The following is a 13,300-nucleotide window of genomic DNA, read 5'->3' on the forward strand; positions in this document are numbered from 1 at the left end:
GTTTGCTGGAATTTTTGAAACTTACTCTAGAAGAAAAAACAAACTCATACATATAAAATAAAGATATAGGGACTGAAGGATAATAGAATAGCAAGTTAGAACAATAATGGAGGTATAAATAGGATAAAATGGCTGAATTGAGCAGCAACCTTTCTGAAAGTATTAAGTTTGTTTAAAAATATATGAAAAAGTATAGATGGTTTTAGAGTGGAAAAGGTTGTATATGATTAAAACTAAATCAATAAACATTGACATTCAGTTGTTTATGATAAAAATTATTACACATTCTATGCATTTTCTTCTTTAATATATTATCAAACATGAATTGTATTTTAGAAGTATATAATATATTTAATTAAATATATATTATCAAACATTAAATAATAACTTGATGTATTTATCAAGGCATTGGAAAAGCTAATTGTAAAAAATATATAAAATATGAAACAATAAAATATACTTAATTTTAACAAATATTTCTTGAATACCTTGTATATGTGAGACACTATAGAAGATACAAAGATAATGTAACCCCTGCCTTTGAATATAATATTCTCTATAAAATAGGTATCAATCAGGTATTCAATCAGAATTTATTAATTGCTTATGGTATAAAAATAACTAAAATTTTCCAAAATCATATATGATGGCAAGATTTAAGTCTTTGATCCATCTTGAGTTAGTTTTTGTATAAGATGAGAGATAGGGATCCACTTTCATTCTTCTACATGTGACTAGCAAATTTTCCCAGCACCATTTATTAGAGTGTCCTTTCCCCAGTGTATGTTTTTGTATGCTTTGTTGAAGATCAGCTGGTTATAATTATTTGGCTTTATTTCTGGGCTCTCTATTCTGTTCCATTGGTCTATGTGTCTACTTTTATGTAAGGACCATGCTGTTTTTGTATCTATATAGTCTTATAGTATAACTTGAAGTCCAGTAATGTGATGTGATGCTTCCAGTTTCGTTCTTTTTGCTTAGGATTGCCTTGGCTATTCAGGCTCTTTTTGGTTACATATTAATTTTAGGATTATTTTTTATAATTCTGTGATTAACAATGTTGGTATTTTGATGGCAATTGCATTGAATTTGTAGATTGCTTTGGTCAGTATGATCTGTTTCACAACATTGATTCTTCGAATCTATGAGCATAGAATGTGTTTCCACTTGTTTGTGTCATCCCTGATTTCTTTCAGCAGTGTTTTGTAATTTTCCTTGTAGAGATCTTTTACCTCCTTGGTTATGTATATTCCTAGATATTTTACTGTTTTTCTTCAGCTATTCTAAAGGGGATTGAGTTCTTGATTTAATTCTCAGCTTGGTCATTACGATAACAGTGCTAATAACTTGCATACATTGATTTTGTAATCTGAAACTTTACTGAATTCATTGATCAAATCTAGGAGTCTTTTGGAGGAGTATTTAGGATTCTCTAGGTATGCAATCATATCATCAACAAACACTGATAGTATGACTTTCTGTTTTCCAACTTGAATTTACTTTACTTCCTTCTCTTGCCTAACTGCTCTGGCTAGGACTTCCAGTACTATGTTGAATGCAAGTCATGAAAGTGAGCATACTTGTCTTTTTTTTAGTTCTCTAGGGAATATTTTCAACTTTTCACCATTCAGTATGATTTGGCTGTGAGTTGCTTCTCATACATGGCTTTTATTATTTCGAGGTATAATCTTTATTTTCTTTTGTTTTTTTGTTTTTTATTTTTTAAGAGATGAAGTCTTGCCATGTTGTCCAGGCTGGTCTCAAACTCCTGGGCTCAGCCAATCCACACACCTTGGCTTCCCAAAGTGCTAGGATTATAGGCATGAGCCACTGCACCCAACCTAGTTATGGTCTTTCTATGCCTACTTTGTTGAGATTTTTTTTTTTATCATGAAGGGATGTTGAATTTTATTAAATTCTTTTTCTATCTCTATTGAGTGGATACAGGCACTGTATCTTACCACATCAAAAAGGAACAACTGAGGAAGCTAAAACACTGAGCTTTGTGTCTCCCCCCTTCCCCCCAAAAAAACTCAGGTGTTTTGAAACTTTATTATTTGCTTCAGGGAATTCTGGTATTTCATCCGCCCCGTTAACAGAATATAAAGTTCTAAAGAGATTAATCTAGCCTACTTTTTCTTTTAGCTCACTTTATTATTTACCTTCCTAAATTCAATTATTTAGGGAGAAACCTGTGACAGACATTGAACATTTTTAGAGAAGAATAAATTGAAATTCGAGTTAGATGGACAACACTCTTTTCTTTTTAAGCCAAGTACTCATAATAACATTTTTGTGGAAGCAAACTAAGACAGAAACTTATCAGTTTAAATAAATAATTTATTCTAGGTTTGTTCTATATATGGATCAAACTCTAGCAAGTAATTGCTTTTACTAGGAAAGTGGTGCTACAGACTCAATTTGAAGGCCACCCCTTCCAAGAGGTCTTTGTTCTCTTAGGAAAAAAGTGTAACGATTGTAGTTTTAGGAAGTCTTAGATGAAAATTAGTCTCTAACCCTTTCTACTTATTTGAATAAGATAATTAACCTCCCAAAGTTCAGTTACTCTATCTAAAACAGTGGGAATATTATTATGTAATACTTACAGAAATTGTAAGGAAAATTGAATGCCGTAATATTTTTAAAAGGAAGCACAGAGCAGGCACACCGTAGCTGCTTAATAAATGCTAGTTCTCTAGTCTGGTAAATGAAACTATCTGGAGGATAGTTTCTATTATACATATGCTATTTTATTTATAAACAAACTCAAACTTACTATTTTGGCATCTATGGAATACATATCTACAAAGGAAGTAACCATATGATAGTATAAAATGATAGAACAAAAGTGTCTTTGGAATTGTTGATTATGAAATAACATCCCTTCAGAATTTTATTACAATTAGGTTAATTGGTTACTTATTATTTTATATGGATTGCTTAAAAACAAAAATACAAACAGCAAACAAAATATATTGTTCATTTTCCAAAAGATTTTATAAATTTTCTGGAATTTTGCTAGATTTTTGTTCCTGGAATTATAATTTTAACAAGAACGATTATTAAAGACACTCCTGTTTATTAAACTAATGGTGAATTAATACTGACCCATGTTCATATCCAGTCCAATATTATGTCTCATTTGTTATCTCTATGATGTGTTAACCTAAAATATAGAACTGCATTTCCTACCTCTGTGGAGATATTATCAACATAATTACAATCCATATATTTTATGTGAGAATTGTTTGAGGACTCTATTACAACAAGTTCAAAGAGGCGTTTTTCTGAACCAATTGGTTTTTATCTCTAGTCTCCATGAGACCCACAAATTCTTTAGCTACTCTACAATTACTTTATTAAGGAAAGGTAATAAGGGTTTAGCAGTGTACTTATTTGGCAGTTACACACAACGCTGTGAAATAAATCTTCCAATATGTTGAGTTAAAGAATCCTGCAGTATAATGCTCCCCTTTAAAGTATTGTAATCAAAAATTTCTAGAGCAATTCTAACCAAACTCAACCACAGTACCCTTCACTCTCAAAAACACTAAAAACACCTACATCACCACAGGGCATTGAACATAAAGTTAGATTTAGTATATCCCACTTCAATAACTCCTATATGAACTACCTTTCAAGAGGAAATGTAGAAATCATTTGTAGTTTTAACAACTGACTAGTTATTGTAGCTATGGAGCAGAAAGAATCCTTAGCATTCATCAGCTTGACTTTTATATTCAAAACATTTAACAAAGAGTTTTGCTGTCACGAAGAAAAAAATATTCTATGCAGCTGAATTCTGAGCCTTCTTCTTCTTTTTGTATACCAGTAACAATAAATGTCTAGATTTGTTTTCTCTTGTATCCATTTCCTCATGTTGTCTCTGTAGCTCTGATAATAGACATCTATTTTAAAATGAGTACTCAGTGCACTTTGACATAATTGAGCACTAATCTGATGGGAAGCATTAGGTGTTCTGGTTAAAGATACAATCACATGGAGTTGTTTTGAACTGGGTAAAAGCGAAGTCTGAAAATTTACATTTAGTTCTCTCCATCTCTTTTTATACATCCTTCCATTTTTATAAAGAGATATAGAGGTGTTTGATAGCCTTCATTTAAAATGTTTTAAAATAGTTTATTAAACCTTCCTGAAGTAGTCAGGGTTTTGTATAGAAAAATCCCCATGAATTTAGATGGTCTGGTAAGGTAAAAAATAGAAGTCATATGTTATTTTAACAAACTTATATAAAAATTATGTACAACTAGTTTTCAGTTATGGATAGTAGATTAATTTTATGATTTTCCATACCTTTCTGTTTTTTAAAAATCTTAAAGAAATAACTGGTAATTATGGAGCTTGATTTGTTTGTTACCTTTTAGGACAATTGATGCTATGAGTTTTTTTTGCTTGTTTGTGTTTTGTTTTTGGTTATCTTCAAGACCAACATATATTATACATTTGTTTCTTTTGCTTTTCCAAAGATTGATATATTTCTTATAATGAAGTTTTAGAAAAATAATCTTTCAGTATGTTTTTAGGGAGCAACCTAAGACATTGTCTGTGAAAAGTCTTACTTTGACACAAATAATCACTCACACTACAGGTTTGCTGAGAGGCATTGGGATCTTATACTCCTTTAACTTAAAAACAATCATATATTAGAGGAACTCTGAAGTATTCCGCTCTTATATAATTATGTATAATAAAATAGATAAAGAGGATAACTTGCTGTGAGAGGACCCAGGATGTAGGCATAAGTCGGATCTAATTCTGGCGACATAAATTTAGCCAAATCTTTGAAGAATGCAGCTTCAGTTTTTTTATTTTTTGTTTTCTCCAGTTACAAAACAACTGAGATGTACTTGTTTTTTAAATCATTTCCAAATGATCATTCTGAGTTTCTGTAATTTATATTTTTTGAAATTATGAGTCAATCATTTATATCTGACAATAATCATGGCAAGATTTAGGTAATCTCCTCTAATTTGAGGTTGCCTAGATAATTTAATGATTTTCAAATTTCCAAGGTATTTTATCATTTACCCACATTAAGGATGGTCTCCTTTTCTAAACATGGCAGTTTTTAAACCTTTGTTAAAAATCACATTGAGATAGAGATTTCAGGAGTTGAAGAAAAAGAAAATGGTCAGAGTTTTACATTCCTTTTAAGTCCCTATGTGTTCAATTCTGAAACAACACAAAGATAACTTGAGATCCTATAAATTAAACTCAAAGTTATCCTTTTACATTCATATGAATTAAAAATTCAAACAACTCAAAAATAACAAGACATTCTTTTTTCAGAATTGGCATTGTTTGCAGCTATTAAAGACAAATGAAGGTCTACTTTCAGCACATCTCTGGATATCCACAGAAAATTTCTGGCCTACAGCTATTTCAAAAGAGAAAATGTTCTAATTAAAATTTTTAAAATAATGTTTCCTAGTTTCAGACCCATGGTAAAATTTATAATTTCTACTCATTGCAATCATATGAGACTCCTGGCTATGCCAAAGGCTAAAGGTAGCCTAAAGATCTCTCCAAGTAGGGTAAGAGATCATATAAACAAATTAAAGTTGGAATGTCACTCATTAATTTTCAATGCAAACAATTAAGATAGTTTATTACACATTATGGATTTGATCTACCTTGATTAAAAATTCTTGTTATAGTATTAATTTTCTTTATTTCCATGTTTATTTCCATTGAATAACTTCAATATTTATATCTTCTCTTTAACTTCAATATTCACGTCTACCTGTTAGGATGGTGTTGAAATAAAATAATTGTTTGCCAGGTGCAGTGGCTCATGCCTGGAATCCCAGCACTCTGGGAGGCCAAAGTCGGGGGATCATTTGAGTTTAGGAGTTCAAAGCCAGCCTGACCACCATGGCGAAACCCCGTCTCTAATAAAATATATATATATATAAATATTAGCCAAGTAGGGTGGTGGACACCTATAATCCCAGCTACTCAGGAGGCTGAGGCAGGAGAATCACTGGAACCCAGAGGTTGCAGTGAGATTGCCCCACTGCACACCAGCGTGGGCACAGAGCAAGACTCCTTCTCAAAAAAAAAAAAAGAAAATTGTCACAGTAGAATTTAATATATAGAAAAAAATACCATTTAACAGTAAAGATGAGCTAAAACTCAAAACCAAATTTGTCAATAGCAGTCCTATGCAAAAAGAAGTGCTAAAGGGAAATCACTAGGCAAAAATAAATGATTCTATAGAGAAACCTAAAAATGCAATAAATAACAGAAATACAATTATTTACTTTTTAAGATGATTTTAGTAATTGTGAACTTTCATATATGTTTAATATTAAATATATGAAGAAAATAAAAAGTCAGGAAGTGGTAAATGGAATTAAAATTTTGAAGACTATAATATTGCCTAAATTATAAAATATTAATTTATATTTAACAGTGATTATTCAATAATAATGTAATCTCCATGTATTCTCTAAGTGAACAATAAAAGGATGTATTTAAAAAAGCTAATAGGGAAGGTTATAAAAAATGTACTTTATTAATTTGTGAGAAAAAATAGAGTACAGAAAAGTAATTTAAAACAGTTTTGAGGAATATAAAACAAAGGAAAAATGGTAGTTTTTACCACAACTATCAGTAACTGAATTAAATGTAGTAACAATTAAATACAAATTTAGTTAGACTAGTTTAAAAAACAATAAAAAACTGCAGATAAAATATATAGAAAGACATAGAAAAATGAAAATAAACAAAGTATACAATGAAAACACTGATTAAAATACAGCTGTTGTAGCTATTAATTACAGGAAAGTAAATTTCAAGGCAAATAGAATTACTAAAGATAGAGAGGGATATTTAATGATGGTAAAAATATAAATCCTTCAAGAAGGATTCTAATTATGAACACTGAGTAGCATAGCTTAAAAAGACATAAAGCAAAGCTTGACAGAACAAAAGAAGAAAAAGACAGTCCAAAACCTTAGCGGAAGCTATTTTCACAGCATTCACATTTCACTGTTAAACAACTGGTAGACAAGTAGAAGATCTGATTAACGCAGTGAACAAATCAGGCCAAATTTGGATACTCAGAACACTGCATTTTATACCTATAGAATATATATTACTTTCAATTTATTGTATACTTACCAAAATTGACCATATGTAGATTTAAGTGGATTTATTTTAAAATCAACATCAACAACAATAATAAAGGGTAACTAAACATGCATGAAATGTTTGAAATTAAACAATAAACTTTTAAAAACCCATGACTGAATGATGTATTTTCAGTACAAATTACCACATAATTTTGATTAAATGATAATAAAATTACAATACATCTAAACTTAAGAAATTGAATTTAACTGTACATATTAGGAGATTTGTAAGTTTAAATGAAACTTTAAGAGAAAAAAGCTTGAAATAAATGATATATAAGTACATTATAAGAAGTTAGGGGGAAAAAGCCAATTAATGCCAAAAGAAATGGACGAAAAAATAATAAGAAAAAAATTAACAAAATAGAAACAAAACAAAATTAGAGAGAAACAACAAAAGCAAAAGTTATTTTTCTCTAACAAGACTGTTAAAATTAATAAGAGTTTGGTAAGACTGGTCGGGGGATGAAACTAATAAAAAAAGACATTCCTACAATGCTACAGACATTAGTCAGATAAAATACTAGTTTGAACAAATAAATATAATTAAAATAGAAATTTAAACAAAATTTATCAAAAAGGTAAAATAAAATAGAACAAAATTATCTATTTAAATAAGTTAATATGTAATTTATTAACCTGAATATCTTAAAGTTATTTTTTCCTCATATTCAAGAAAGAAATAACACTAGATTTATGCAGACCTTTCCAGAATATAGAAAAAGAGGAAATATATTCTAATTTATCTTATGAACCCAGTGTAAATTTGGAATCAACACCTGCAAAAAGGAAAAGAAAATGATGGGCCCATCTATCTTTTAAACATAGATGCAAAAATTGTAAAAAACATTTTATCAAGTCCAGTGTTATACAGAATGGATAATAGTTCATGACTAAACAGGATTATTCCAAGTATATAATAATAGCCTAATATTCAAAACCCTATAAATTTACCATGTTAACAGAAAGAAAAGGAGAAAAGATTATTAGAACATCTTGTTAGATGTACTAAAGCATTTGACAAAAAATTCAAAGTTAATTCATGATGAAAATTCTTAGCGCAAAGTAGGATTAGAAGAGGGCATCTTTAATTTTAGAACAATATCTACTAGAAAAAACTATAGCAAACACCATATTTAGTGATATTTTACTAAATTTTCTTTTTACATAGATATGTGTTAGTTATCAACATTTTTCAACACTGTATTAGAGGCCCTAACCAATACAATAAGACAAGAAAAAAAAAATTAATAATTTGAATAAAAAAAACTTCTCATTATTTACAGACAGTGTGTTTGTGGATAGAGACAATCCAAAAGAATCTTCAAAATAAACATTACAATTAATAAGTGAATTTAAATAAATTTAGCAAACAGGTTTTAATAAGAGATCAATGTATAAAATTAATTTTATTTTTATATGATAATAATAAACAAAAATAAAATAAATTACAAATAAAATAATATTTACAATAGCATACAAATTAAATACCAAGGAAAAACTTCTAACAAAAAATGTGGAAAACTTCAACACTAAAAGCCACAAACATATTTTAAGATAAATTACAGACCTAAATTAAATAGAAGTATATACCATGATCATGAATTGGCAAGATCAATATTATAAAAATATTAATTATTCTTAGGAAGAAGATCAATAAAGTCTTCCCTTAAAATGATGTAGTATAAATTAGAGAAGACAGATGAAATTTAATAGAGCTTAAGCAAGAGAAAAAAGCAAAATTAATTCACCTAGATTGGAGAATGATTGGCCAAAAACAGTTTTTGGAAAAGGGAACATTTGTAATTGTAGTTTAATAAAAGTTTTTTGAGCAATGTGTGTCCAGCCACATGGGTGTTAAAGTCATGAGACTACCAAGAAGGATGGGGCAAATAAAGGTAGGTGCTAATATTATACAACACTTTCAATGGAATAATTTTTATGTCTTCAAGGTCTCTCACAGTCCCCTCTACTGTTCAACCGGTTGCTGGGTATTATAATTTGATCACATTTAGATTTGTTCAGAATTCTAGATTGATACTGCTCATATTAATTATGGTCACAGATTCACTGGTTATTGTAGACATCAGGGCTTCTTGTAACTTTTGTCTTTGTAGTTGAATTTAAATTATCTGACCAATGAGTTTCTGTGCAGAGCATTTAAGAGTCTTTCAGAACAGAGCAAACAATTATGCAGATATCAAATAGTAATATCATAATTATCAGAATGTCTCGGACAATGCATTTTAGTCAAGAGTCTTGATTAAGCCAAGAGAATAGGTTTCATTCTTATTTTGAATCTGTAGAGAAGAGAAATTTGATATAAATTTGCATAACACTTACTTTTTCCTCTAATTTCTTATTAGTTTTCCTAACCTTTTTGTTTATATTGAAAAATATCCAATACGTCTCTTGTTAGATGTGTGTATTCTTCTTTCCCTAAGTCAACACGTGTACTTCCCTGGAAGCTGAGTATATTTAAAGTCTTTCTCTATTGCATCACAGCTTGTCCAGTTTTTACCAAGTCTTACAGCCTTACTTAGCTTGCCTAGGTTATTAATGTTTTTTTCATCATGGCATAATAAATTATGTTTCTGAGCTTTCGCATGGCTGTCAAAGCTACATACTAGGAGACAAAACAGCTATCCACCATTCACTGGTAGACATAGTTTGTTATATCTTTATTCAGGCTTAAACTTCCTCAAATTCCAGTAAATATTCTCTTGGAAATTTAGACCCCGCCTTTCTACGTAGGGGCCATAGTTATTTAAGGTTTCAGTATCTGCAATAAAAAAAAAAGAGTAAGAATTTTTTATCATTTAAAAGAATTAAGTCAGATTATTACAAAACTGAAATACTCATAAAAATTATACGTTTTAATAGCTATCAAATAAGTAGGAATTATCTAGTAATCTTGGGTCCCAGAGATTGAAAATATTCAACCAATGTGACCCAGAGTCTATATTTAAGTATGAAGAAGAATTAATCAAATAGCTTTGTTTGTATTCATGAAGAATTTCTAGGATCAATGGCTCTCAAATGAATGTTAAATTTATTTTTAAAAATTGCTGCATAGTTTTGATAAGGTTGGAATCATAAAAATTATGACACTTTGTCATAAAAATTTAATTTCTTTTGAAAAGCAGGAACTTTGGGGTGATTTCTGGTTGGAGGCATATATCAAAATTGTCTCCTAAACTTAATAAGAATCAAATAGAAAAGAAAAAACAAGATTGTCTCCTAAACTTAAAACTGTCAGAGCATTTAGTAGAGTTGGCAATCAGGCTAGCAACAGGGCAAATGGGAATGTAGTATATAAGGTTGTAGAAGGCAATGAATAGTCAAATTTTGTCCTGAAGGTTTAGAGAAAAAAACCTTATTTAGTCCTGAAGAATAAGAGAAGGAAGTTTATGGTGTTTTTGTAAAACCTGTTTTCAGTTACCTTTAATCATTAGATTTAGTTAAACACACAACTTCTTTGTGGGGAATAATAGTCTACAATGATTTTGACTTTTTTATTTTGATTTTTTAAAATATTAATTATTCTCAAGTCTCTTTAGCAGTATGTAGTGAAAGGAAAGTGGTATTATTATTATTTTGCACAAGGATATAGTTTCCTAGGGAAAATGGTACAAACTCAGCAATCTGATTAAACCTTTAGCTAGAGTGTGGACTCATTGGTGCCAAGTGTAATATAAATGACAGGTTTAATCTTTGGTGTTTAGACAAAGAAGACTGAAGAAATAACTTGTAGAATCTCATCTTGGCAATCAGTAACACTAAACTAACAGAGAGAGGGAATTAAAAGCCATTAAAATTTAGAGGAGAAAGATACAAAGATAGTTGTAGCAGTTTTTGGCTTTCTGCATTCAGGTGTCTTGATCTGAAGGCTCTGGATGAAGGCCATGTCTAGCGGTCTGTTTTAGATCAAAGTTTCTTAACTTGTCCTAAGTTTTCTATACAAATAGAAGAAAAGTTTTATGGTTATGTAGTCCAAGGAAAGGGATTTTGAAGGAAATGCTTAATGTTAGTGAAGACAGTCTCTTGTGAATCTCTCTAAGCCAAAGGCTCAGATTTTTCAGCTTTCATTCCATTATATACAAAGTGTCATTAAGTTCAAAAATGTTAGCATTTCTTTGTACAGCGTCTTATGAGAACAAGATTTTCTCTAAGTTCCCTACTACTAATTGGTCAGAGAAAATGAAAAATAACTTCGAATTTTTGAGGCAACAAGATTTACCATTTTGCGTATTGTCATGGCCTAGAAAATGCACTTGTATCTAAAAAAATTGAAGTTTGTTTTTAAAATCTTTGTCAGAAAAAGGAGGAAATCAATCCTGTAAGACTTTCTGACTGAAGCACAGAACAGAAAACCATCCATTTATAATATAAGAGTGGAGTACTGGCTCGGTATTTGCAAAAACTAATAGAACATTTCTGTAAATCTGAGGAATGTAACTATCACGTATATTATTTATTTCCCTAAGGAAATATAAAAAGGTATCATGAGGTTGGATGGAAAGATATACTTAAGAGAAAAATGCTGAATATGGATCTACCACTGAAGTTACCTGCCTCAGGGGTAAGGTATTTTTGAATTGTATTATGGTTGAAAACTGCAAAGAATGAGGGAGTACAAACTTGTTAATGAATGGTCCATGAATCTTGTACAAGGTAGTAACCACACTCATTTGGCTTTTTGATGGGCAGAAGAGGCATAACAAGGGCTAATATAGGAAACTTTGAGTACTTTTTGGAGGTATGTAGTATGATGGGTCTTCAAAAGTCTCTTTCATTAATAGACATTGGGTTAGTTTCAGTAAGACATAGATGGATTGATGAAGATCTTTATGGCTTCAGCCTCTTTCATCTGCTTTAGATATAAACTTTCTTTAGCCAAAAGGCTATTGGGAACAGAGTCAAGGTCTGAGATGTTGGTAGGGAAGGCATCAGAGTGAGTGATCACTCCAGGCTATCACAAAACTATGGATCAGAATTCATCTCCTTCTGGAATTTTCAGAATGAGGTCATCTGGTTTATCTTTTATAATGGCACCTCATTTCCAAATAAGTCTTGTTCCCACAAATTCACTGGAGTAACATCACTAAACATAAACGTATATTGATAAGTTCCAGAGAGACAGGAACTGAGTGAGGCAAAAGCAGTGTTTGTGTGGTATCTCAGATTTCTACCAATAAAATGTCTTTGTTACTCTGAAAAAGAAATGACGGAAGGGTCATATGGTTTATAGTAGGGAGTGTAACCCTGGGAAGTAACAAGAAATGGAATGTTCCAGTTTTGCAATTGCATGAAATTTTTCTTCCTTTTTCGTTAATAGAAATTGTAGGTAGGTGAGTAGCTACTTCCTTGCAGGTGCGACTGGAGTCTATCTTTTCAGCTAAAATAGGGAAAGTTTTCTTCCATTACCCTTTTGCCTTAAAATATTATCAGACATCTTTGTCTAGGCTAGGCTAAAGGTGTCCTTGTTCTTGGGTTTATCTAATTTCTAATATGAAAAGCTAATAATTTGGTTTGTATTTTTTTTCTTTTTCTGGATCTTAAAGTTTTGAAGAAAAAAAAAACCTAGTAGTTCAGAGAGCTAGAAAGAGCTGCCATTCTATTTCTTGTTTGTTTTTTAGTTTGCTAACAAAACCTGGCACACTTGGTTAAATACCATCACTGAGAAAGGTGGATATGACAGTTGTAATGTTTTTTCCTCTGAGAATAGCAATGTCTCAAAAGGCTAGAATGAGATGAACTTATTTATTTATTTATTTTCTGTTTCAGGAGTGCAATTTTGACCAATTACTTTTTACTGGAAGAACTTCAAGAATAGCTATGAAGCATATGAAGAGGTCTTAGTAAGTTCTCTCTCTCTCTCTTTCTCTTTCTCTCATACAGTCATGTGCTACATAAAGGTGTTTTGCTCAACAATGGACTTCATATACAGTGGTGGTCCCATAAGTTTATAATGAAGCTGAAAAAGTTATCTCACCTAGTGATGTCATAGCTGTTGTACTGCAACACATTACTCATGGGTTTGTGGTGATGCTGATGTTAACAAACCTACTGCACTGCCAGCCACATAAAAATATAGAACATACAATTATGTACAGCATAAAATATTTGATAATGATAATAAA

At 30.6% G+C, this 13,300-nt stretch overlaps 1 long non-coding RNA gene across 1 annotated transcript in view; it reads left to right on the forward strand.

The window, feature by feature from the left end:
• LOC117979812 (uncharacterized) overlaps positions 1 to 13,300 on the forward strand; it is a 442,597-nt gene that overhangs the window by 391,887 nt on the left and 37,410 nt on the right. Inside the window, exon 12 of the long non-coding RNA XR_010111693.1 lies at positions 12,945 to 13,018. This is a non-coding gene — a long non-coding RNA (uncharacterized LOC117979812). The remainder of the gene's footprint in view (positions 1 to 12,944; positions 13,019 to 13,300) is intronic.

Source organism: Pan paniscus, chromosome 2 (assembly GCF_029289425.2).
Source record: "Pan paniscus chromosome 2, NHGRI_mPanPan1-v2.0_pri, whole genome shotgun sequence".
Taxonomy (NCBI): Eukaryota; Metazoa; Chordata; class Mammalia; order Primates; family Hominidae; genus Pan; species Pan paniscus.